The sequence below is a fragment of the Malaclemys terrapin genome, chromosome 3 (genome assembly GCF_027887155.1).
Source record: "Malaclemys terrapin pileata isolate rMalTer1 chromosome 3, rMalTer1.hap1, whole genome shotgun sequence".
NCBI classification, from domain to species: domain Eukaryota; kingdom Metazoa; phylum Chordata; order Testudines; family Emydidae; genus Malaclemys; species Malaclemys terrapin.
This window is the reverse complement of record NC_071507.1, coordinates 187,187,997-187,215,493: the sequence shown is the minus strand read 5'-3', so window position 1 is coordinate 187,215,493 and position 27,497 is coordinate 187,187,997. Positions and strand designations below refer to the sequence as shown.

The 27,497-nt window shown below is 45.5% G+C and overlaps 1 protein-coding gene across 3 annotated transcripts in view; it reads left to right on the top strand.

Annotated features, from left to right (window-relative positions):
• HS1BP3 (HCLS1 binding protein 3) overlaps positions 1-27,497 on the top strand; it is a 74,559-nt gene that overhangs the window by 25,725 nt on the left and 21,337 nt on the right. The gene's annotated exons all lie outside the window — the stretch shown is intronic.

Genomic DNA, 27,497 nt, shown 5'->3' with positions numbered 1-27,497 from the left:
AAGTAAGAGCAAATAAGGCACTTAAAAATATGTACTCCGCTACAGTGGGAATCTCTGCATTGTTGGTGAATTTTTTAAAAAATCAAATGCTTTGAACAGTAAACTCAAGTTTAACAGGTGGCTGTTCTGGCATCCAGCTAATCTGGTTCTTTTTTTTAAAAAAAAAAAGTTGTGCACAAAGCACCAATATTAAGGGTGTTATAAAGCCAGAAATTTAAAGTTGAAATGAGCAGCCTGAATCTGATCTTATGCTGCTGTTGCACTGGTGTAACTCCACCAGCTTCAGTGGAAGTAACTCCCATTTTACACCAAGGAAATGGAGATCAGAACCAGGCCTCATGTCTTGAGCAGCTCCTTTTGTGCCTGCATTGCTGATCTTGTGCTATATATCTTTATTTATTATTATTATTATTTATTTGTAGTACTGTGGTACTTAAAAGCCCAGTGCAAAGCACTGTACAAAAATATAAATAGGTGCTGAACCCTGGCTTCAGGCACTCTGCCATAATTAAATTTCACAGTAACATCTCAAATAAAATGGCCTGGTTTTTACCACTATAAAATATATAAAGACCAGCCATTTACTCCCCTCCTCCACAGCAAATAACATCTGTACATGTTGATAGCCTGTAGATACGTTTTACAATCTCCCACTGTTCTGGGTCTCCTATGAATGAACTATGTAAGGTCCAGAAAGAAAACCCAGTCCCTGAGATGAAGGCAGATCTTCAGCCTTAACTCTGGAGTTTTCTGCCCCTTGTCGGTTGTAATGTTTTATCTGCACGTGTGAATGTAAAGGTCCAGTTGGCTCTGGAGCAGTCATGGTGTAAATGTACAAGTTACTTTTTCAGAGGTGGATTTTGCAAACTTCCTAGATAACACTGGCTTCTTCATATATTAGGGGAAATTATCATAGAACTGGAAGGGACCTCGAGAGGTCATCTAGTCCAGTCTCCTGCACTCAAGGCAGGACTAAGTATTATCTAGACCAGTGGTTCCCAAACTTGTTCCACTGCTTGTGCAGGGAAAGCCCCTGGTGGGCCGGACCGGTTTGTTTACCTGCTGCGTCTGCAGGTTCGGCCAATTGCGGCTCCCAGTGGCCGCGGTCGCTGCTCCAGGCCAATGGGAGATGGTACAGCCCAGCTCAGGGGTCCCCTGCTCAGTGTGCGCTGCGCTGGGTCTGGCCCATCGACTCCGAGTCCGTGCTGCCCCCAAGGCAGTGCTGCTGCCCCCCGCTGGGAGCCCCCACCGCTGGGATCCAGGGTCCCCCCGGCAGCGCCCCCTCCCCACATGTCGTCCACCCCCCCTCCCCCGGGGACACCCGGCGTGCGGGGTCCCAGCGCCCCGGGAGCTCCGGCCGCCCCTTTCCTTCCACGTGTGGCCCAGCTAGGCCTGTTGTTCCGCTCCTTGCCGCGGTGTGGGTGTGAACTGGGCGCCACCCACTGCGGCGCTTTTACTGACGGGGCGGCGGTCCGGGTCGTTGGCGGCACCTCGGCGGCGGGACCTTCACTCGCTTCAGATGTCTTCGGCGGCACTGAAGCTTCATTGCCGAAATGCCGCTGAAGACCCGCGGAGCGAGTGAAGGTCCCGCCACTGAGGTGCCGCCGAAGACCCGGAGCGCTGCCCCGTCAGTAAAAGCGCCACAGCGGGTGGCGCCTTTTTTTTTTCCGCTCCCCCTCTTCCCTCCACCTGGCTACGCATTCTTATGTCTGTCGTATGGATCTGCTCTGTCTCCAGTGGAGTCTGCTCTCTGCAGGTATGCAGGCAACAGATGATTTTAGAATTTTTTACCTTTCTTTCCTGATGCAAGAGGGAGTGTTTCTGAGGGACCAAAATTGGACATGTCTCAATTTTGGTCCCTCAGAAACACTCCCCCTTGCATTCTCCCTCCTCTTGCCCTCCTTCCCCCGCATGAATTCACAGTTGCATTTGGTCTTATGTTAGCAGTTTCTTGTGGGTCTTTGGTAGGGTGACCATATTTTCCCAAAGGGAAAACAGGAGACCCCCCCCCAGGCTGGCCCAAGCCCTCCCTGAGGTCCCCCAGCCCCCATGCTCTTGGGCTGGCCCAAGCCATCCTGCCACCTGCATGTGAACCCCCCCCATCTGATGCCCCCTACTACCTGCCTGCGACCCCCCAACCTGGTCCAAGCACCCAGCTGCCTGCCTGCGATCCCTTGTGATCCTCTCTACCCCCCTAGGGGTGGTCTGACCCCCACTTCTCCCCTGCACACAAGGCTGGTCTTCCAAGCCCCCCCACCGCATGCGGGGTTGGTGGTCCGAGCCCCCCTGTCACCTGCCTGCAGGGCTGGTGGTCCGAGCCACTTCCCCCCCCCCCATTGCACGCCCGCACGTTGGGCTGCCTGAGGCCCTCCCATGTAGGGCAGGCTGGCCAGCCTGATCCACTCTTCCTAGCCCTCCCTCCAGTGCAGGGCTGGCATTGTCATGACCCCCCACGTTCCTCCACACCCCACTAGGGGTCCCATGTGCGGCGGGGGGGCGGGTAGGCTGTGAGGTGAAATGCTGCTCACAGCCTGCACCCACTGCCCCCTCCGCCCGGGGGAGCAGGGAGCACAGCAGGTGCACGGAGGAGGAAGGGCACGCCTGGCCCTGGCTTCTCCCCCATGCAAGGTGGGAGCTGATGGCAGCGAAGCTGGAGTGCTGCCCAGGAGGGTGGCGGGGCAGGTGCAGCAGCAGGAACAGGGGGAGTGGTGGAGCCTGGGCTGCTCCTGGCTGCGCTGTCACTGCCCATCCCTGGCACTGGTGTCGCTGCTGCCGCTGGAGAAGGCTGCAAGGGAGATTCCGTCGCGGGTGTGCGCTGGCGAGAGCAAAAGGGGGTGGCAGGGCCGCTTGCTGCCCCCCGCTGCTGGCTCTGTGCTGCGATCCCAGAAAATACGGGACAATTTGCCCATATTTAACAAAAAGTCAGGATATCTGGAAGAATGCTTAAATACGGGACTGTCCCATTAAAAACAGGACATCTGGTCACCCTAGTTTTTGGGCCCTAGCTAGCAAGGTGTATGATCTCTCCTTTGAATCCAGTTGAACTCTCCCACATCAGCAACGACTCTGCTGCTCTGTCCCATTCCCTTCTGCCAGGGCACTGTCATTAGGAACTGGGGCCAAGGCAGCAAGGAAAGGGGAAGGCCCATGTTACAAGGTGGTTGTTTAAATGTACTTTGGACAAGAAAAATAAGCAAAGGAGAACTCCTTTCAAATGCTGTATTTTCCTAGCGTGCAGTTGTAGGGCAGTATGTACGTCCAGCTGTGAAGTCTTTAGAGTTCTAAACAGGCAGATCTTTATTTGCTGTCAATTGTTGAGTCACCAGTGAAGGTCGCAAACCATGCTTGGACATCACTGCTGCCAAGTGACACAAATATTTGTGCTGATTCCAATCCAGTTGCTGTCGGAACTGCAACTTACAAACCCCATTAAACAACCCTTCCGTTCCTCCTGTCCATTCACTCCTCTTGTGAAACATTTTAGGGCAACAACCTCAAGAGATTTTCAAATTGGAGACAGTGGCTTGGTGCCATAGCTATTTTTTTTAACTGTGGCGTGTGTATTGCTGATCCGGAGAGGGGCTGAGCCACTCCCCTTTAAGCCAGTTTCCTTTGGCTTTATTTGGAGCCTCAGTTCTCAGCCTCATGGGATCAGTTCTAAAAAATCTTTGATTAAATGTTTTTCTGGATAGGCTCCCCTGCTGTTTTTAAACATCTGACATAGCATTTCTGTTCCCTTTCAAACCTAATAGATAGGAGCAGGGGAGAGGTGCTCTCATTCCTCTAGGAATTTTATTGCTATAGTTTATCTGTATGTCTGTTGATACAGCTTGATCTGTATTTTAGCTGTGTTCATTTCTTGCATAGCCCCTTGATTCAGATCCCATCATGGGCTTCCCCTTTCCTTCTGCATCAAAACTGAGGTCCTTAAAGCTTTCCACAGCCTGACTCCCACCTGTTTCATCACCTTCTGTTCCTTATTTGTCTTTCTTTGCTATGTAACTTTCTGCCCCCATTATGGACTCCTCCCACCAGGGGCGGCTCTATGTATTTTGCCGCCCCAAGCACAGCAGTCAGGCGGCTTTCGGCGGCATGCCTGCGGGAGGTCTGCCGGTCCCGCAACTTTGGCATACCCGCCGTCGAAACCGCGGGACCGGTGGACCTCCTGCAGGCATGCCGCCGAAGGCAGCCTGACTGCCGCCCTCACGGTGACTGGCAGGCCGCCCTCCGCAGCTTGCTGCCCCAGGCATGCGCTTGGTGCTCTGATGCCTGGAACCGCCCCTGCCTCCCACTGTTCGTTTCCCTGTCACCTCCTAGGCCTGGATCCCACTCCCTGACGCGGTCTGTCATTCTTGTACATCGTCCCTGCTTTAATACGCTTTGTCCAAGAGACCTATAAACCCTCTGGGGGAGGACAGTGTAGATATAAGATATAATAGAAATATCGAAGTTGGAATTTGTTGCAATAGGTACCTCTGCTTTTGAAAGATTGCCATGAGATCTTCAGTGGATTCTATTCCTTGTTTAATATTTTAACATAACAAACAATAAAATTTGCCACACACTTTCTGTGTATATAAGGGTGGGGGTGGGAAGATTATTTAAAAACAAACAAGCAAAGCCTGCTTCAGAACAAAACAGAGTTGAGCTAATAAGCCACATGCTAAACCCCATGGCGCCCTCACTCCACTTCTGGCACTGCTTCATCACTCATTAATTGCTGCAAGAGTCAGAAAGGGATTTTTCCTGTCCAAGCGGAGCATGATGTAATTGGTGTGGAGTGCTATACAGGGGGATTGGATGGCTCAGGGAGTGGGTCATGGGTTATAAATAGGGCCCTACCAAATTCACGTCTGTGAAAAATGCGTCATGGACCGTGAAAGCTGGTCTCCTCCCATGAAAGCGGGTCTTTTGTGTGCTTTTACTCTGTACTCTACAGATTTCACAGAGGAGACCAGTGTTTCTCAAATAAGGGGTGCTGACCCAAAAGGGAGTTGTAGGGGGTGGGAGGTTGCAAGGTTATTTTAGGGGGTGTCAGTATTACCATCCTTACTTCTGTGCTGACTTCAGAGCTGGGGGGCTGGAGAATGACGGCTGCTGACTGAAGGCCCAGCTCTACAGACTGCAGTGCAGAAGTAAAGGTGGCAATACAATACCCTGCCTTCCTTACTTCTGTGCTGCTGCTGGTGGTGGCTGTGACGTTGTGCAGTCTATATGGTTTTATAAAAACTTGATAATAAGTCAATATAATGTAACTGAGATAGTTTTAGAGAAAATACGGTAATAAGTGAATGTAAGTAACTGGGGTATGCCTCATGCAAAAGGTCTCTTGTAAGGTATCATTACAAAGCTTATAATCTACTGAGTATGATCATCTGATTTGTATAAATGTACCACTCTTGTATCTAAAACTAGAAATATAAAATGTAACTCTGAGGGCCTATTGTAATTGTGTAAAGTGTGGACCATTAATGATGGTTTGGAATCTTGATGACTCCCATTGTCTGCAGATGGCTGTATTTACCTGTGAGTCTTCCTGTATATGTGTGTGCTGGCAAGTGAGTAATGAAGTCTTGCAGTGACATGTGATCATGTCACCTGAACTGGAATCCATCTTTAACCTGGTGCTTTTCCAGTGAGGGGGGGTGGAAACCCAGAGAGACAAAGAGTTCCCGCCTTATGCAAAAGATATATAAAGGGGGGAAGAGAAGAGAGAGGGAGGGAAGCCATCATGAAGAATCCCCTAGCTACCACCTGAGCTGCAACAAGAGCTGTACCAGGGGAAAGAATTGTGCCCAGGCCTGGAAGGTGTCCAGTCTGAGAAAAACTTACTGAAGCATCTCTGAGGGTGAGATTATCTGTATTCAGTTTGATTAGCCATAGATTTGCGCATTTTATTTTATTTTGCTTGTGACTTACTTTGTTCTGTCTGTTACTACTTTGAACCACTTAAATCCTACTGTCTGTATTTAATAAAATCGCTTTCTATTTAGTAATTCACTCAGAGTATGTATTAATACCTGGGGGAGCAAACAACTGTGCATACCTCTCTATCAGTGTTATAGAGGGCGAACAATTTATGAGTTTGCCCTGCATAAACTTTATGCAGGGTAAACCGGATTTATCTGGGTTTAAACCCCATTGGGAGTTGGGCATCTGAGTGCTAAAGACAAGCACGCTACTGCGAGCTGTTTTCAGGTAAACTTGCAGCTTTGGGACAAGTGATTCAGACCCTGGGTCTGTGTCTGGAGCCAGACGGGAGTGTCTGGCTCAGCAAGACAGGGTGCTGAAGTCCTGAGCTGGCAGGGAAAACAGAAGCAGGGGTAGTCTTTGCACATTGGGTGGCAGCTCCCAAGGGGGTTTCTGTGATCCAACCCGTCACAGTGGCTCTGCCTTCAGAGCTGGGCACCGCTCTCAAGCCGCCTAGCTCTGAAGGCAGCGCCGCCGCCAGCAGCAGCGCAGAAGCAAGGGTAGCAGTACCGCAACGCCCCCACAATAACCTTGTGACCCTCCCCTCACAAGTCCTTTTTGGGTCAGGACCCTACAATTACAACACTGTGACATCTCAGATTTAAATAGCTGAAATCACGACATTAACAATTTTAAAAATCCTATTACTGTGAAATTGACCAAAGGGGATCCTGAATTTGGTAGGGCCCTAGTTATAGAACCTTTCCTCTGTGGGTCCTCTCAAACAGTGTTGCTGTGTGGATGTGCTGAAGAACCAACCATCTTCTCATGCTCCCTGTAATGGTTTCTTCCTCAGTACAAATATGCTTCCTGAAGTTCACAGCTCAAGTCTGGTTAGGTGCTTGGATTTGAATTTGGGAGTTCCTGACTCCCACTCCCATGTTCCATCCACTGCTGCTCATTCAGGATATCAAATTTGGCATCCAAATGCAAAAAGAAAACTAGTGAATAAGCATTCTGAATTGGATGCCACAGCTCTCAAATTGGCATTGAGAGCTGTGGCATCCAATTCAGAATGCTTTTTCACTATTTGCTACATGGTGCTAACCATGTAGCAAAATGTCTGCTCTATGATAATTTAGGAACCTAAAATTGGTCTCTATGTATTCCTTTTTTTCAGATATAATTAATTGCTTTCCTATTCCTTGGACAAATTTCAGTTTTTCTCTGTCAGTGAGGGACCAATATCGGAGCAAGCGTTTAGCGAGGGCACATTCTGCTGCTGCTTGTGCATCTTTTGATCTATTGTTAAATTTCTGGTTATAAAAGATCCTCTGGTCATTATTTCCCAGGCTCTGGGGAGAATTGCTGTTGTACTCTTAAGCAGTTGCCATATTTTAGCACAGCGGGATGTGCATTTCATAGATGGATAGAGTTATTCCAAATTTATGTATATAATTAAAGTTTGTAAAGCACTTCAAGATCCTTTGGGAAAGAATTTAAGTAAATTATTTTTAGTATGCTTCATTTTCCTTCTGATTAGACCCTGGAATATATTTGGTAGTGCTTATAAATAGGTTATATAAACACAAAAATTACTTTCTCATCCCAGAGGATTACAGAGAGCTATGCAAATTTAAACGGCACTCTGTATAGCGTGATCTCTTCATCCATAATAAAAATGCAGCTACCTCTGGGGTAAAACTCAGTGATTGTTTACTACTTTATAGCACCACTCCATTGCAGCCTAGGAAAATAAGTGGAGAAAACCTTATCCAAGGGAAATGCTGGGAGAATTGTAGGTAGATGTAATAGAAGTATCTAAGTTGGAATTTGCTGCAGTAGGTACCTCTGGTTTTGAAAAAAATGCCATGAGATCTTCAGTGGATTCTATTCCTTGTTTGTAATATTTTAATATCTAAAACAATAAAATTTGCCACCCACTTTATGTATAGAAGAATTGCAGAGAACCAAATAACACCAGTTAATAAAACTGCAATAATATTGCTACTAGTTTGAACAGACTATTAAATAATTTCTATAATCCTTTTGGCAAACCTCTCTGTTGTTGTTTTCCCTCGTTCTATGGTTCTTTCTTCTTATTTAACAATAATATAGACAGTCACCTGTAGCCATGTAGAACAAAACATAACATGAAAGTCAAACAGAAGCTACAGAAAACAGCCTTGCAAGCATAGAGGACAAGTCTTAGGCTAACTGATGTAAATATGTAGAAAGCAGCAGATTCCTTAAAAGCTGTGCAGGGTAATTTCACAGCTAAACAAAATCCAAAGTCCCTTTATACTCCAGCTTTGTTATGAGAGCCAAGCATGATGTAATTGGGCAGCTTTTAAACATGTTTTGTCTCATGGGCTTTAGCATAATGGGTTGACTCAAGCCCTCAATTAGAATTTTTAAAAAAGCATTACCTCATTGATTAGCCTGATGTCTGTACTGAGCCTCAGGAAATGTTTAATCAATAGATCTAGAGAACTGCTTTCTAACTGAGACAAATTGCTAATAGGGGATGAATTTCAGTTACCTGTTGTTTTCTATTTAATGAGTTTAAATGAATCATTTGCTTTGAAAGAAGCCTGTTTGTGGGAGTGAATGTTCCTTCAGTTTAAATCCCTGTGGCAAATCTTGCATTCCCATCCATCAGGGCAATTAAGCGCCCAACCCAACAGACTGAACGTTGGTTCTATGGTCTCGTGGAACAACATACTTGCTACAAAGATATTTATCCTATTTTAAAGGCCCAAAGAATTGGCCATTGCAAAATGATTTTGGGGAGCAAACCATAAAACATTTCCAGAAGTGCCATTAATTGTCTGGTATAACGATACAGTTATTAGCTGGTGCAAATTACAGCAGCCTAGGATCAGATTCTCCTGTGGTAATTGGATTGATCTGTAGTCTGGTAATACACTGTGGAACTTTTCCCATCTAGACTGCCAGCTCAAGGAGGAAGAATGGCCTTGTAAAAGTACACAGCTTAAAGTACAAACTGGGAATTGGCACATCTAGGTTCTGCTCCTGGATCTGGCATAGGGTGATCTTGGGTAAGTCATTTAACAGCTGTATGCCTTGGTTTCCCAATGGGAAAACAGAGGTTAATACTTACTTTGCAGGTGGGTTTGTGAGGCTGAATTCAGCTCTGCCAAAAGCTTTGCGATCCTGTAATGGAAGGCACTCTAGAAATGCAAAATCAAATCCAGGCTGTTCTTAACGACGATGAAGGGCATTGAAGTTCATGGGAATCTTTCCATTAACTTCAGTGGGTTTTGGATCAACCTCCAAATGCTTTTTCACATTGAGCGGAATATCTAAAACCGACGGCCAGCCTCTGTCCAGATCCTAGTAGACGGGTGTGACTGTCATTGAAAACTACTGCAGCCATGACGAACACCCCTGTGGCAGTCTCAGGAGAGAGGACAAGGACTGATCATGTGTGAAGCAAGTTCAGGGTTGAGGAAGCTTGCCTAGCAGCAGGCGGTGCTAGATGTCCTCCTATGACAGGACGGGACTCACCACTGCGGCGCCTCCTGCTGGCCGTCCTGGGGATTAGCTATGTATACCAGTGTGCCCTCTTCTGGTGATGTCTCGCCACCATCGCTTCTGCTCCAGAGACCCACGTCACTCCCAGGACTGCAGCGTCTTGTTCGGGACACAGCCCTCTGGGTGTGCCACACTCTGTGTTCCCTCCCCCTTCCAGGGGACAGTATCGCAGTCCCTCAGTCCAGCCACTTCCTCAGTGGCAAGTGGGAGTTGGGACCCAGGCCTGCCCACTACTCCAGGTCCTGGCCCAGGGACCCTGCAGATGGCCGCTGCTTGCAGTGCCCCCTCCAACTGCTCAGTAGATTTCCCTGGGCCTCTTCCCCGCAGCCCCAGCACCCTCTTTGCCTTAGGGCCTTAGCCTGCAAATGTCTGCAGCCCACCAGGAGCTGCCTTTAGCTCCCTGGGTCTCTGCCTGCAGCACTGCTCTGTCCAGGGTGCTTGCTGCCTTCAGCCTGTAAGGCAGCCAGTCCACCTCCCTCCTCAAGCTCCAAGGAGTGACTTAATCTGCTGTGTTCTGCAGCCCTTCTTGTATGGGCCAGCCCGGCCCTGATTGGCTGCTCCTCGCAGCCCCTCTCGGATTGGCTGCCTCCTATGCAGCCTCCCAAGGGCTCTATTACCCCCTTAGAGCCCAGTGTGCGGCAGGCGCCCCATCACACCTCCCAGTAGTTCAAGATGTTTCGTGGGCACAAAAAGGAAAAATAACTACATAAATGAAAAAGTCCCCAGGTGGAATTTTAAGGCTTTTATTCTAACATTTGATTAACTATAGGCTGGGAACACAGTGTTTGGTAGGACTTAGGACGAGAAGCAGTGGACCAAGTGCACATTTGCTAAAAATAACTAAATTTTTGAAACAGTCCATTTATTTGAATCTGTACTAGGTTTGCTACCTCCAGTGCTGCTTTCCCTCGCAACTCTGCAGTTAGCCAAACATGGTAGCTAAACTGGTTGGAGCAGCCAAGCAAAGAGACGATTTCCAAACCGATTCTGTGCCCTCCTTTGTTGAACTGCAAATATTTTTGTCTGGAATAGTGTTTACTTAGAGAGTCTTGAAAGCTTCCTTGAACACACAGCACTGCCTCTTGACCTCACAATAACTTTACAAGATTATCTCAATCCATTTGCTAAAGAGGTCTTGTTTTTCAATTCTGTGAGAGGTTTGCTGCTTGCAAACTTCTAGCATGGGCCGGACCTGAGTGGAATGAGCTTGTCAGAGAAGTTCTTGCTCGAGTACCACTTGAAAATGAGGTTTAAGATCCTAAATCAGTTAGGCATTGTAATGCTGAGCACAAGTAATGCCTAGATACCTTTTAAGAATCTAGGCCTTGAGGTCTAAATCAGCTCCAACCGAGTCTGTCCATTTATTTCAAGGGCAATGAGATTTGACCCTCTATTGTTGTTATTTATTATTTGTATTCCAGTAATACTTAGAGGCCTGGGTCCCACTGTGCTAGGCACTATACAAATATTATAAACAAGCAGTCGCTTCCCAAAAGAGTTTACAGTTTAGTTTATGAATTAAGTAGAGAGCAGGACAGGTGGTCCAGTGTGTGCAGGGGGCACTAACCTGGGACTCTGGAGAACTGGTTTTAAAGCTGGATGGAGAAAGATAATTCCATTTCATGGAGGATTTGGCTATTTTGTAGTTACCAAAAAAAAAAAATTAAATTCTCTGCAAAAGGGGATGGAAACCGTGGGGTCCCCGACTTGAGGGCAATCTGCTTCAGAGCTGCAGACCCTGGCAGCCTGGGTTCGTCAGTCTGGGCTGCTGAGAAGCGAGGCAAGCAAGCTAGCAGGAAACCAGCCAGCTTCCCATAAGAACCTTGGCCAGTTTCTAGAGAAACTTTGTCTAAATCAAACCATCTCTGTTGAATGTTTTGATTTCAGTAGGCCATTCCACTGAAAAACTGCGTAGTATTTCCAACCAGTTCTAACTGGTTTCAATTCTCTGCTCTGTCACAGACTTCCTGTGTGACCGTGGGCAAGTCACTTAGCCCCTCTATACCTCAGTTCTTGTCATGGGGTTTGCACCCCACACAAGGCCTGAAGGGGTTAAGGTGGCTAGGTGGGCCAATTAACTGCCTAGGCTGCACCTGGAGGAGGAGCCATGGGGCAAGGACTAATTAGAGATGAGGCTTATCTGGACAGTAAGAGGAGGGACCTGTATAAAGCCCAGCAGCTGAGGGCAGATGGGAGAGTGAGGCTGTGGTCACTTTCAGGGTTAGAGAGAAGGCAAGGTAGGAAATAGCCCAGTGATATAGCAGTAAGGTTCAGGACTGTGCAGACCTTGGCTGCTTGTTGTAGGGTCTCTGGGCTGGAACCCAGTGTAAAGAGTGGGCCTGGGTTCCCCTGCCAGGCACTGCTGAAGTGGCACCATTAAGGGGGGGAGTGAATGAGAAGACTGCCTAGGTCAGTGGGCCGTGAGACACTTTGGTATCCCAGAAAGGAAGGACTACGGTGACTTGGCCAGAGAGCCAAGCCACAGAGAGGGTAAAGCCGAGCCCTGAGAGAGTGAGACACAGAGAGAGTGACAGAGTCCAACTGCAAGAAGGGGCATCGGCCAGGCAGAGCTAATCCCAAAACATAGCCAGAAGGAGGCACTACAGCTGTGGGTAGGGCACCCTGTGACAGTTCCCCAGGTGTAAAATGGGGACAGTACGTTCCTACCTCCCAGGGATGCTCTGAGGATAAATACATCAAAGCCTGAGGCACTCAGATGCTACAATAATGGGGTCAGATGCTGAGGTAAGATAGATAGAAGTGGTAATCATTTAAATTTATGTGGGGAAGTTTGAATTTTGATCAGCTTACGGATCTGGATATGGAAATTTTGTTGATTTTTAGCAGAAGTTCATATAATTTACCCTGAATTAATGACATAGCAAGAATAACTGCTAAAGCAAAAACTAAATGGTGTAGAATTGTTGTTTACATCTTTGCTCTTTTTGTCATCAGCATTTATTCCAAGTAAGGTTGGTTCATTACATCAGGGTAGAATAATCATGTACTTTCTTTACTGCACAGGGCCTTTTGTCCAAAGGATTGCCAGGCATTTTATGAACATTAGTTAATTTATAGCACCACTGTGAGTAAAAGTAGACAAGTGTTATTGGGCCAGTTTTTCCACTGATGTAAATTTGCATTGGCTGTACTGGCTGGGCACTAAGTTATACCAGCTGAGGATCTCGCCCATTATCTCAGTTTTGCAGGTGAGTAAACTGAGGCACTGAAAGGTCAAACTACTTGCCCAAGTTCACACACTGAGTCAGCAGCAAGGAGCTCTTCCTGAGCAGGCCCATACACAGCCGCAGGCCTCTTTCCACCTCACTCCCCAGTGCAGAGATCACTTGGGATTCAGATGCTTGAGGTTTGTACCTGTGAGTCCATGAAAACCTATTTGTGCTCCCTGTCCCTGTTGCCTCTACTCCCTCCCCCCCCCAAATCCTTATCCCCAAATGAAGGAAAGGGGGAGGGGGGGAGCCAGCAGTGAGAGACCGTAGCACACCATCAGTTAGCTAAGTGGGAACAAGGGGAAAATCTTGTAATAAATCATACAGCTGTTGTATAAAATAATAATTCTCTGGGCATATGGAACCATAGGGGCCTTGCTGAGCTGATCTGTCTCCAGTCTCTGCAATGCGCTGCTGGAATAGCAAGTGTTACTGCACATTATCTGATCCTGCAGAGGTTATTGTCGATAGAAAATATGTTTAGAAATTGTGTTTTAGGAACTGTGCCATGAAAAATAGGCATAGCATAAAATACGCCCCACAGCTGTTCCTTTCTGATGTGTTAAACAAAGCTCTGTGTGGGTTCTGTTGGAGCTAAGATGGAACTTTTTTGCTTTTCCCTTCCCAGAGTGTGACTTCTTCCTATCCAGATTTATTATTTGATTATACAGTAGGAATTGATCTATAGAGAGGACAATAAATCTATTCTGACTTTGAGAGGTTAATTACAAACTATACTGTGGATATTCATTTTTCTTTTTGAAAGCAGTGATGATTACTATATATGCCCTTTTTAACCATGGTTTTGATCTTTTCATGTTAAACTGAGACTCCTGCCTGGGACTTGATGGTTCTGAGCCATCAGGAAAGGGATGCAGAGCCCATTATGTTAACACTGTATGTTTGAAGCTAGCCCAGGCCCAGTGACAGATATTCATTACAAAGTACCACAGCAGGTTACACACTTAGCAGAAGAGAGGCCAAGCGGCGGAAGCACACTTACTCCTAAAGTGGTCCATTCTGGTTAGCACTGAGAAAGCTGGTGGAGCAGTATGGGAAGTTTGTACTGTCTGGGCCAATGAGGTATCTGTTCAATGAATAAATAAGACACAGTCTCTGGGTCTGTCCTTTGGGTGTTTTACAACCATGCTAAGTTAACTTTAAAAATACTAGTCTGTTTTGGAAAGCACCAATAATATATTGCAGCTGGAGCACACAACACACCTGGGAGGTAGGTCATGCTATTGTTATTGTAGAGGTGAGTAACAGTCACCAATATAGTGACCTGTCCAAGGTCTCACAGGAGTCCGTGGTGGAGCTGGAAGTCTGATGACTAGACAGACATTTTGAGACTATTGTGTTATGCTCTGTCAAGGGGGTTGAAGGTTGGGTTCAGACTTCAGATGCACTTAGGCCTGAGTTCAACAAAACGCTTAACTATAAGCATGTGCTTAAGTGCTTTGCTGAACAGGGATGAACTTAAATACATATTTAAAGGCCTTAATGCTGGTGAAGACTGGGCCCTGTTGTACATATCATTCACTTGTAATAAAAGTTGCTGTTTGCAGCACTCTGTCATCAGTACTAACTCTTCTGTGGAGGCAATGATGGTGCCTCACTCATTACCTGGAGAAAAGGTGGGCGCAATGGCCAACTGGAGAGAGGAAGCAAGGAGGCTAGTCTAGTAGCATCAGTCCTGGCTGGAGAATGGAGTACTACCATAACCCATTACATTGTGGAGCACTGGCATTTGGCTCTCATTCTTAGGGCTTATCTACACAGGGTATTCATGGGGAAATTAGTGTGAAATTGCTAGGATGTGAATTTAAAACACAGTGAATATTCCGACTAAGTCTCCATGTGGACACTCATTCCACACTTAGTGCCTTTGTGCAGTTTAGGTTGAATTATTCTTCATTTAAAGGCCTGATCTTGCCAGATGCAGAGGGCAAACAGAATTTCACCAAATAGGGTCCCATGACTCCATATAGCAGCCAATTATCCAACTATTGTGATTCCATATACAAACCTCATGTGCCCATGTCCTGAAATTATTTACATGCAAAATGCAAGGTTTGTGGGTTGAGAAGTGTCAGAGTCACATATATATGAATCTAATTCTAAAAGCAATGAGTCAGTGAATTGTGTTGACTATCTCTGCCAAGAAAGGAAAATGATAAACTCCCCACATGGGTGGAGTTAAGGAGGGCGGGTGCCTGGCTTGAGAAGTGTCGACTTATCTCTGTATTTCCTCAGTTTTGAACATGTGAGGGAGGCTTTTTCCCCTCTAACATGAATTGTTGCATCTATACATACAATCTTAATGAAGTCTTTTGTGTGAGAAATAGAATTTTATTCTTGCATTGGTTTTATTCATGACCTTAGGGGTCCACATACAAATTATTTCTAGGATCCATTGCACAGATATTCATTTTTTTAAGTCCTCACTTTTGAAAAGCTGTTAAATTCACATTACAAAAGCAGATTGTTCAGATGATCTCTTGGCTGGCAGGGAGCCAGTAGTCGGTGACCAACCACCAGTGTGTGCTGTTCTGTCTACATTCACACCATCACTTAGCTCCTACAGTGTTCCAGTGTGTCTTGCTTTATGTTGTTTCCTGCGGAGCCATTACTCGGTTTTGGCAATTGGTTCATTCTATCTAGTGACACAGCAGTCAAAACAATAAAGAAGAAAACTGACCCATCTGAAGAGTATGTGGTTGAGGCGAGGGCAGGGAAGACCAGTCTAAGCCAGGTGCTTCCTGGGGCCATATCATCAACTAGTCAAGGTATTATACCTTTAAAATGGTGTAATTTTGTCTACATATACTACCTAGCTGTTGCTGGAATCTGTCCACTGCCTTAGTAACCAGCATTTGTCTTGCTTATAACAAGCTACTGAAATGTGGTGTAACAGGTATATCAGGGGAAGTTTTAGACTGGAGCATCCTTTGTACTTTGCCAGAGGTCTCTCTTAGGACGGGGGTGGGACTGTGTATATACCAGGACTAGAGGAGTGGATATCTTGAGATGAGACATGCCAAACCCACGGAAAAAAGCCTCAGAAATTGGGTTTGTTTTGGGCTTAATTGGCTTGTGAGTTGCTTGTTGGCTAGTTTTTTGCTTGTAGCTTGTTTCCTCTCTTTTTTTTGATTGGCTCCCAGCTACGGTGACCAGACAGCAAATGTGAAAAATCAGGACGGGGGTGGGGGGTAATAGGAGCCTATATAAGAAAAAGATCCAAAAATCGGGACTGTTCCTATAAAATCAGGACATCTGGTCACCCTACTCCCAGCAAGCAGGGGCAAGGGGGGAAGAGAGTCAGGTGTGCACAGTGGGCCCACCACAGTCCCAGACTGCACACTGGGGAGGAATCTAGTCACGTAGAGTGTTGGGGTTCTTAGGGACTGGTTGTTTTGGCCTTGTTTTGAAATGGGATTAACTTGATTTTTGGCTTATTGTGAAAGTCGGGGTGCTTATTTACCACGTGAAAGTTGGCAACTGTGCTTGAGACATAATTTTCCAAGGAACCTCGAAGGCTAGAGTGAGGTTGGGGCTGGGGGAGTAGAAGGAAACGGGCCCTTTTCTTCTAGGCTTCTCCGTCCACTTTGTACACACACAATCAGAGATCTTCCCATGTCCCTGGTTCTCGTGTCTGCTCAGCATTTGGATGCAGTAGTGATGGAGCACACTTCGCAGCGAATTCAGTTGAGGGGGCAGCACAGTGGAAATCTTGTCTCTTATGCCAATGAGCACAGCAAGTAATGGAGGAGCTGACTGGCATGTGCAGCAGGAGCCACTGTGGACTGCCAGGAGATGAAGTGCACTGGATGATTAAGCAGCATGAAATTAAACCCCTGCAAAGCAGTTTCTAAATGATTAAGTGCCGCTCTTCCGTAAGAATAGCATCCTGTATTTAGGGCTTGATGTTCAGAGGTGTTGGATTCCTGCAGCTCCTATTGCTTTCACTTAGAATTGTAGGTATTCAGCACTTCTGAAAATCAGGCCCTGGGTTAATTTCACATTCAAATCAATTCCTTGATTGAGTGGTTCTGAAAAATTATTCAAATATGTCTCTAAACGAGAAACAACTGTTATCAGTTTTTCACTATTTCATTGTTCAAGGAACGGGTCACTAACGCCAGAAATGATTGCTGTTTGCATTCATCATTGTTATTTTTTAGAAACTGTAGTAATCCTACTCACTGATATTAAAGGTTTTATTAAATTTGATACCGTAAATGCACACATGTGGAGACCTCGGCATTTCAGGTTTTCCCAACCACATTCACATTGTCCAGCAGCGATATGTGATGTACAAAGTGAAATCTAAAGAGATGCCAGGGCAGAGTCAAGTCAGAGAGAGATTACCCTGTGTTTAGATTAAAATATGACTATAAGCTGTTTATTTGTGGAACCTTGTTCTCTCTTTTTGTGTCTGCTGCTCTGAACCTCTCCAGTACACAGTAAATACATGTTTATTAGGTGAGGCGCTTTACATTCTCTCCATATCAACTTAATTGACATAGATCATAAAGCTGCTCAGGACATTTAAAAGAGGAGGACATATAAAGTGTAAGGTTGGTTGGATTTCATTACGTTAGTCACTCCTATTTCCTTGTATGTTCTTTTTTTTTTTTTTATGGTTAGATCTGTATACAGCATGTGCACAGTGCTTTGCAGATGTGAGATGCAGACCTTGCTCAAGAGTTTACTATCTAAAGGCCCACACCTGGAACAGTTAGTGATGGATGCTAAATCTGTGTTTGGGATTAAAACATTTGTGAATAACTCCTGTGTAGGGTTGGGCCTACAGCTGGTTGGGAATTTTTTTTTTTTTGATGAAACAGCTTTTCATCAGAAAATGCCAGCTCATTGAAAATGAGACTTTTTGCAGGAAAGAGTCTGTTTTGTAGAACCTTTCATCTGGAAGGTTTCTCGGATCCAGGGTGGAATTTTTGGTCCGAGAGAGAGACAGAGACCTCAGAAAACCAATAGCTAAGTGTTAAGGCACTCACTTGGGATGTTGGGAATCCAAGGTCGGGTCTCTACTCTGCCTTATTCAGAGGAGGGACTTGAACCAGCTGCAGAGGAGCATCAAGAAGGCTACATCTGTAGTGGCTTTGGCCACAACAGCATCCCTGCCGCCCAGAGAAGGTGGACCGAGAGGTTTTGTTCTCCTGCCTCATAAGGCAAGAACGAGGGTTTGGACATATTCAGTATACTATGTCAAACTTTATGTCAGTTACCTTTATCAACCAAATTTGTAATCTCATTAAAAAACAATATCATGTTTGTCTGGCAAGACTTATTTTCCATAAAACCATGCTGATTGGTATTAACCTTATGGGACCATCCTCTTAATTCTTTACTGATTGCATCCCTTATCAGCCTTTCCATGATTTTACCCAGGATTGATATCAAGCTAACCAGTGTAAAGATACCCATGTTGTCCCATTTAACCTTGTTACATATTGGCATAATATTAGCTTTTTAAAAAATTATTCCTCTGGAACTTACCCAGAATTCAAAACATTGTTAAAATATCAACATCACTGGCTCAGAGGGCTTCTTGGCCAATTCTTTTAAAACCCTCTGGATACAGTTTATCCAGCCCTACTGATCTGAACATTTTTAACTGTAGCAGTTGCTGTTTTAATATCAATCCTAGTTACAGTTGCAAGAGAAAGTATTTCATTATCACTGTATGCTGTGAATGTGTCATCCTGATATATTTTGAAAATTTTATCTTGTTAGCCTTAACCTTTAAAACCTTGTTTTAGCCCGTTCCAAATGTCTGGACTGGTCTAGGAGATCCAGAAAGATGAGAAAATATTTCATACCTGGCGGTTTTCTTCCTTTAAGAACTTGTATACCAGTCCAGGTTCCTTCCCTGTGTAAATTAGTGCCTGTGTAGATTAAAATCAGATTAAACTCCCACCTGTTCATGCTCTCTGTATGTGTGTATATATATCTCCTCAATATTTATTCCACTCTGTATGCATCCGAAGAAGTGGGCTGTAGCCCACGAAAGCTTATGCTCTAATAAATTTGTTAGTCTCTAAGGTGCCACAAGTACTCCTGTTCTTTTTGCGGATACAGACTAACACGGCTGCTGCTCTGAAACCTGTCATTAAAATCAGAGTTTTCATGGAACTATTCATATTTATGGTTAAAGATATTGGTTATTGTATATCAACAAAAATAGTTTCACTACAGTCGGTTGGAGGTCTGCTTTCAAATGACATAGGAGTGTAGCGTCATTAAAAGCTAAGGGCCAGATTTTCTGAGGAGCTCAGCATCCGATAGTTTCCATTCAGAACAATAGAAACTCCTGGGTGCTGAGTGCTTCAGAAAACCTGGCCATGTATTTAGGTTCCTAAATGGGAGCTGAACTCTTGTAAAACTTGCCCTTAATGATTTGTCCCCGGCTGTTGGTTGGTTGGTTGGTTGGTTGGAACTATATAATCCAAGAGCAGCCTGGTCCGAAGATGTCAGAGAAGGAAATTTTCCCTCCTTGATAATTTTCTCACTGAAAATTGTTTTCAAAATGAGGGTACTTTTCTACCTTTTATAACTTCTTCTCTTGCTTTTTGAGACCCTGAAAACATTTCAATCACTATTAACTGATTTTTCTGCCCTGGTGTCTGCAAGAAAAGGCCGACGACTCTTTGAGGTGAACTTGCCCTACAGTAAGCGCTTGTCAACAGTGCTTAGTGCTGAGCTGTCACTCTGGGTGAGCTGGCTGGCTTAGATTTCCCATTCGGCACCCCTCCTCCCGGGCAGATGAGAATGACCCTTTTGTCTTGTCTGTTATCATACAGCTTCGGAAAGTGAACACTTGGAATAGAGAGAGAGCAGCAGATGACATTTTGTTTTCTGTGTGAACCAATGTGCAGAGGCTCTTTGTTTTATAGCAGTGGTTTAAGCTGAAGAAGTGTTAGTATAGTAACACTTTAGTTGTTCAAGCCTGTTTTCTAAATGGAGATTGAGATGCAGGTTTATATTAATTAGCTTTTTCCTTCAAATTATGAATTCGAGTGCTAGTCCTAACATGTTAATATAATTCTTTCATGTATTACTGGAACTTTTTGTTTCCTGCCTGTATTTCGGAAAAAATCATCACCCAGATTTTCAAACTGTGTTAACAATCCAGGCCTGTTTATTCACTAATTTGCAATTGTGTGTGCAGGCTGAGTAATTGTGTTCATAAATATACATGCATGCAGGTCTGAAAATCTGGTCCTGTGGGTTAGGAGTGTCCTTGATACAGCTCTTGAAGTCACTTGTGTGAGTTCCCAAGGGGCTACATCACTTATCCTGTTGTGAGCTCCTTAGGTCTCAGGCCTGTTATCTTTCTGAGGGCTGAGACCAGGAATTTAGGCCATAATTCACTGTGATCATCTCAGCAAGCCTGCCTTCAGTTCAGCACCTGCTGTCTTGTTTTCTCAGGGGCAATGACAGGATGAACCAGTGACCAGTCAGCCAGCTTCCTAAAACTGTGTTGGGCCCAGGATATCAGCGGCACCAGACCCTGCCAGAACAACAGATGCAAAACCTGCAGTCACATCTCCCCACACAACACACCTTTAGGATCCAAGAGTCCTACTGGATGTACTTCATCCAGTGCCCTAAATGCCCCAATAACAATTGTGTGGGTGAACAAGACGATCACTACGCTATCGCATGAGCTCACACAAAAAATTGATAAAAGATGAAAAAACACTGCATCACCTGTGGGTGACACTTTTCACAAAGCGCTCACTCTTTATCTGACCTATCAGTCCTCATCCTCACAGGAAACCTGCACAACACCTTCTAAAGATGAGCCTTGGAGCCAAAATTCATGTGTGACGTTGTGCAGTCTATATGGTTTTATAAAAACTTGATAAGTCAATATAATGTAACTGAGATAGTTTTAGAGAAAATACGGTAATAAGTGAATGTAAGTAACTGGGATATGCCTCATGCAAAAGGTCTCTTGTAAGGTATCATTACAAAGCTTATAATCTACTGAGTGTGATCATCTGATTTGTATAAATGTACCACTCTTGTATCTAAAACTAGAAATATAAAATGTAACTCTGAGGGCCTATTGTAATTGTGTAAAGTGTGGACCATTAATGATGGTTTGGAATCTTGATGACTCCCATTGTTTGCAGATGGCTGTGTTTACCTGTGAGTCTTCCTGTATATGTGTGTGCTGGCAAGTGAGTAATGAAGTCTTGCAGTGACATGTGATCATGTCACCTGAACTGGAATCCATCTTTAACCTGGTGCTTTTCCAGTGAGGGGGGGGGTGGAAACCCAGAGAGACAAAGAGTTCCCGCCTTATGCAAAAGATATATAAAGGGGGGAAGAGAACAGAGAGGGGGAGGAGCCATCATGAAGAATCCCCTAGCTACCACCTGAGCTGCAACAAGAGCTGTACCAGGGGAAAGAATTGTGCCCAGGCCTGGAAGATGTCCAGTCTGAGAAAAACTTACTGAAGCATCTCTGAGGGTGAGATTATCTGTATTTAGTTTGATTAGACATAGATTTGCGCATTTTATTTTATTTTGCTTGGTGACTTACTTTGTTCTGTCTGTTACTACTTTGAACCACTTAAATCCTACTGTCTGTATTTAATAAAATCACTTTTTATTTAGTAATTTACTCAGAGTATGTATTAATACCTGGGGGAGCAAATAACTGTGCATATCTCTCTATCAGTGTTATAGAGGGCGAACAATTTATGAGTTTGCCCTGCATAAGCTTTATGCAGGGTAAAACGGATTTATCTGGGTTTAGACCCCATTGGGAGTTGGGCATCTGAGTGCTAAAGACAAGCACGCTACTGCGAGCTGTTTTCAGGTAAACTTGCAGCTTTGGGACAAGTGATTCAGACCCTGGGTCTGTGTCTGGAGCCAGACGGGAGTGTCTGGCTCAGCAAGACAGGGTGCTGGAGTCCTGATCTGGCAGGGAAAGCAGAAGCAGGGGTAGTCTTTGCACATCGGGGTGGCAGCTCCCAGGGGGGTTTCTGTGATCCAACCCGTCACATCATGATGTTGCAAGACACTAAAAATCATTGGCTAAATAGACACACTGGATTTGTGGCTTAAGACAGCAATCTGTAACCCACTAACTCCCCCCCTCCTCCCCCCCCAAGTTTCCTCCCTCTTTGACTGAAGAGGTGTTAATGGGCCACTTCTGTTCCACCTTGTATTTAGCTGTGACCCTGTGAGCACATTTCCCAGACCTGAAAAAGAGCTTTGTGTAAGCTCGAAAGGTTGTGGCTACATCTACACTACAGTACTTACAGCGCTGATAGTGCTGTTTACACTGGCGCTTAGGTTGATGTATCTTATGTCACTCAGAGAGATGTGGATTATTCACACCCCTGAGTTATACCGAAGTAACCTGTAGACAAAAGTCTGTCTCTCTCTCCCAACAGAAATTGCTCCAATAAAAGATACTACCTCACCCACCTTGTCTCTATAAACTGCAGATGCAAATAATAGTGCCCATAAAAATGGGTTTAAAATTTGGCCCTTAATGCTTACACAGATGGGTTTTATGTACAGGGTTTTATACAACAAAAAGTTTTAACATTGTTGAGTCTTTTTTGAAGCTCATAATCTTCAAATGTCTTCACTTGATCTCTGAGAACGTTCAGTGGCCTAATTAGTATTACACTCATGGAACTCAAAAGGGGTGAAATTGGTAAGGTCAGAACTTTAATAAAGGTCTGTAGAAATTATTCTGAAAACCTATTGAATTGAACATAAAGTATCTTAGCTTTAGGGATTTTTTGGGACCACCTTATAGCAGAGGTAACATTTTGTGTTCTATCCCATAGAACTATAGCATGCTTCAGGGCTCCAGGACTCTTTCCAAATGAGTGTCAGTTTTCTAAGGATAGTGACCAGTGAGTGGCATGGCTGATTCCAGCTCTATCAGCATTGGAACCTGTAAGCTGGTGAAAGAAGTGCAGAGAGCCAAAGTGCAAGTATTTGCTCAGCCTTTGTGCAGAGAGGTCATCACATAGTGTGAAGAAATATGCACAGTGCTCAGCATTTCTGCCTGAACTGTGAGCACTGCTGTGTAGGGAGAAGTGGATGTGTGATAGGACAGGGCCAAGCATAGGGGCTTAAGTGCTTCCCAAGAAATGTAAATGATATGGGCAAGAGCCATTTTTAGGAGTGTCTATTAATCCTACTGCCAATCAGATGCAGTGTCTTATTCAAATAACCTTCAGGTACCAGATACCAAGGTGATGAGTGTAATGTAGATAGATGAGCTCCGTGAAGGAGAAATTAATAACTGAGGCAACCCTGGGGTCCAGACATAGAAATACTTCTGAAGGTTCCCAAAGATGGCAGAGCCTGCCCAAAAGTGGGGGGAGGGCAGGGCCCAAGCGCCCCATCTCTTCCGCCCAAGGCACCGCCCATGGTCAAGCTGCAAGCTGGGGGCGGGGTGTCAAGAGAAGCCCCTGGATCGTGTCCTCACCCTACGGGCCCCCTGCCCAGGGCAAGTGGAGGTTCCACAGCGTGGCTCCCCACTGCTGCCTGCGCCGCTCTTACCATGGACAGGCTGCGGGCACCCCAGCCAGAGCCGGGACCAGGTAAGAGCTACGGGCAGCTGTAGGGAGCTGTAGCTCCTCCTGCTCTGGGCAGGGGGAGGGGTCAGAGACATTGCCTGGCTGGGGGAGGGCTCAGAGGGAAGAGGAAGGGTGGAGCACCTGCCAAACCAGGCCCATCCACTTTCAAAAAGTGGGAGGGCCATGGCCTCCTGGGCCCTCCTATTCCGGTGCCCTGAAGGTTCCCATGGCAAGTTACTCTCCCAGCCAGCTGCTTCATTCCTCATAACACATGCTGGGTATAATGCTGCTTTTAACCATTCTCTGTTCACCTCAGCTGACCTTACTTGTTGGGTCATGAGTGACAGAGTCGTCTTACTGGCAACTCCTTGTTCTGCCCTCTTGTAAGACTGAGCCCTGGATTTATAGCAGTGCAACATTTATACACTCATGTTTTCCCCCTCAAAATAAGATTATTGCTATTGCAGGGGGTGGCATGGAACCAGCCAGCTAAATACAGAACTGTGGGAATCTTTTCTGGCTTAGATTCTGCTCTCAAGAAATCCACATTGCTGGTAAACATGAATCGCTTGGCAGTACAATGCTGGTGTCCTTAGAAGGGTAGTAAGGTGACGCAGATCCATCATCTTGTTCATCCTGGTAACGTTTAGAAAATGCGGCAAGTCATTTTCTGTGCTCTCAGTCCTGGGCCTTGCAATGGTCCAGTGATGTATCCTGGCAAGACTAAAAATGACCGAGTGTGGGATAGTTTCGATTGCTAGACTAAACAGAGGATTATCAGCAAGTCTTTGCAGTTCAGTTCATTTTCTTTAATACACTATTCACTGTGACAGTGCTGTTCTGGCTCTACTCCCTTCCCCTGCAATTTCCCGCCACTACAATGCTCTTAAATGCCAATACTCTCAGAGCCAGATCATGAAACCCTTCCTCATCTGCTGACTTTCAAAGGGACAGCTTGTGTGAGTACCTGCTTTCCACTGGAGGTAAGGTGTTCACAATCTCAACCTTGGAATGTTACAGCTGGGATTTCCTAAGGAGCTTAAGGGAGTTAGGTGCCCAAATCCCAATGATATTTTGGCATCTAACTCTCTTAGGTTCTGTTGAGAATTCCAGCCTGCATGTTCAGAGGTTGTAAGGTGCTAAGATCCATCAACTTCCATTGACTTTATCTGAGGGAGTTCAAACGGCTCTCCACTTCCATTGACTTTAGTGGATTTGATGCCATGCAGGAGTTGCTTTCACCAGCTTCCAAGTCAAACTTTTTTAAAGAAAAGCAGCAATAAACTATTCCTTCTATGCCAATGACGGCTTGGGCACAAATACGGCGTGAATGGAGCTCTGCTGATTTACACCAGCTGAGGATCTGGCCCAGAAAAGGTGAGTATCATCTAATTTGTTCAGGAGGAAATAATCATTTTCTGGAAGCTTCCTAATGATCCTCTTATCCCCTAGAGGTGCTCTCTTCAGATCAGAAGTAAGACACATTGATGGGGCAGTGCTTGGAAGCACTGTGCAGTACCTGTTTTGAGGCTACAAAGATCTTCACTCTCCGCAGCTGTTAAGCCAGTACTTAATAACTGAGCACTAAAATCTACTTTTAAAATAGGAAAATCCCAGCACAAATGCACAATAAGTGCAAAAAGATGCAAAAAGAAAACATAACATCCAACTGGCTAAGGAAATTTCTCTCTGTAGCAATGCACCTGATTTTTCATCATCACTCCTGCTGTAATATTTGAAGATCAGTTATATGGAGATTGAAGGTATATTTTTCTTTTAAGCAATTGCAGGATGGAGAAGAGCTGCCTCCAGATATCTGCCTCGGGATGTTTTAATGTTAGAATTTAAAATGTGCATCTCTCCAGTGTTTGCCTTCTTAAAATCATAACGGAACAAGTTGCTTGGCAATAATAGCTGAAATGTTACTAGGTAATTGAATGAGGTGGATGGATGAATGGTTGCATCTAGTCAAATAAAGGGAAAAACTGAGGCTGAAGGGCATGAAAGAAAGGATTACGGAAACCATGCTGCAGAACTATGCAGCTTTTACTATACATACAGGGCCGGCTCTGGCTTTTTGGCCGCCCCAAGCAAAAAAAAAAAAACACCCTGCGGCGCGGCTGGAGCGCGGGTGCCGGGGGACCGGCTGGGGGGGATGGGGGAGGGAGCGGGTGGGGGAGAGAGAGAAGGGGGCAGCCAGGGCTACAGCAGGGGCGCTGCCACGCGGCCCCTCCTGCTGCGCCGCCGCCTGCCGCGAGGGCTCCGCTCCAGTCGGTGGGGAGGGAAGGAAGAGGACTGCCCTGCAGGGCGCTCTGGTTCTCCGCGCCGCCGCCCCCTACAGGGCGGCCGGAGCGGAACAAGAACAAAAAAAGAAAAAAAAGCGGCTGTGCTGCCCTAGGATTGGACAGAATGTCGCCTCCAACAATCTGCCTCCCCAAGCACCAGCTTGCTCAGCTGGTGCCTGGAGCCGGCCCTGTATACATACTATTAGCCTGGATCAGGCAGAGAGGTGACTGGATAGAAACTTACACATGAACTCCACTATCTACTCACCTATGTCCTAAGGGTGACCATGCTGTTAGAAGGCTTGTGTACTTGGAGAAAAATGGGCTTTTTGTAACTTGGGAAAGAGAAGTTAACAGATCTTAGGTACCTATATGGTCCCCAGCTCTGTAGTATCTGAGCACCGCAGTCTTGAATGTATTTCTCCTCAACACCGCTGTGAGGTAGGAAAGTGCTATTATCTCCATTTTGCAGATGGGGAACTGACTCCCAGAGAGATTAAGTGTCTTGCCCATGGTCACACAGGAAGTTTGAGGCTGAGCAGGGTATTGAGTCCAGGTCTCTAGCGAACACCCTAACCACAGGAAGCCCCCTGCCCCGAACCACTGTAGCAGCTGAGCACCAAAACACAAACTCAGTTTGTTGCCATTTTAAATTGTTTAGCAAGCCGTTTAGCAATTACTTCCTTGTCATTTCCCGTCAGCGCCGTACATTTCCAAAGCAGTCAGTGATTAAGCATTACATATGGATCTTGTGTAGTCATTTAAAGTGCATCTTCTGCTGTTGCTAAGAGATGAAGCAACAACAGGAACATACTATTCACCAGGGCTGATGTTCTGTTGATAATAAAGTCTTATGAAAAGTAACCGGACTCCGCTTACCTTCTGTGTGTGGCCATAATCCGGGGAGTATTTTATTGGCCTGTTTAACGTGTCTGGAATGCACTTTTAATCTCTTTGACTTTATTGCCTTGTTTTTTTTGATGGCAATAGTATTTTAAATGCTGCTAAATGGTTTTACTATAGACTGAAACCTGACCTTGTACTGGGTAAAGAAGAAGAGCAGATCTTTTAGTGCAAAAAGTGCCTGTTGGGGGTGCACCTTGCGAGGATGTGGCTGTTACATGTGTAGGTCCAAATATCAGGAGATTCTGTGCAAATGATTTGATGCCCTAATGAATAGGCATTCCCTTGTTTTAAATTAAATTCTCTCACCCAAAGATTTCCTCTTAGCCTCCCATTTTCTCTGGCTCCCCACATGCCGACTTCTCTCTTGAATTTTCCCCTTTGTTACGTCAGGCTGCACTGTTGTAATGTGTGGTACCTAACTGTGAAGGCCGCCTTAAAGCTCCAGCTAATACAGAGCATGGCTGCCCATCTTCTGAGTGGGTCAGCGGGTTGTGAGCATGTCACAGTTGTGCTTCTCGCTCTGTCGTGAATGTCTCTAAATGTTTGAGTGAGATTGCTACAGAGACTAAAAGGATGTGGGCTCATGGGCCTGCCTCTCCCTCAGCCAAACGTGGTGCAGATCCTGGAGAAGCCCCCAATGTCGTATGTCCACTGATGGGGGTGAGTTTGCAGTGATAAAGTATCTGCTACCTTCTCTTCACCAGTGAGGTACACAGGCCTAAAGTAGTAACCACTGGCTGGGGAGAGAGGCTCACAGGGATTTTTTTAAAACACCACACAGATTTAACCAGTGTCTGCAGCGTGGCCAGATGGGTCCAGGCCATTCTGTGGATATCAAGCCATTCCCTTCCTCTTCCCTCTATTTCAATGGTGCTGAAATTTATTCAGGAGTCTACCATTCTTATTCCCAAATGAATGAAAAGTCCTGAAAAGGAGGAGAAAATTGCAACCAAATGTGATACTATTGTAGTTTTAAAAATACATCTTGCTTCCATTTCCGCCTGAATTCCTTGATAGTTCTTGTAACAT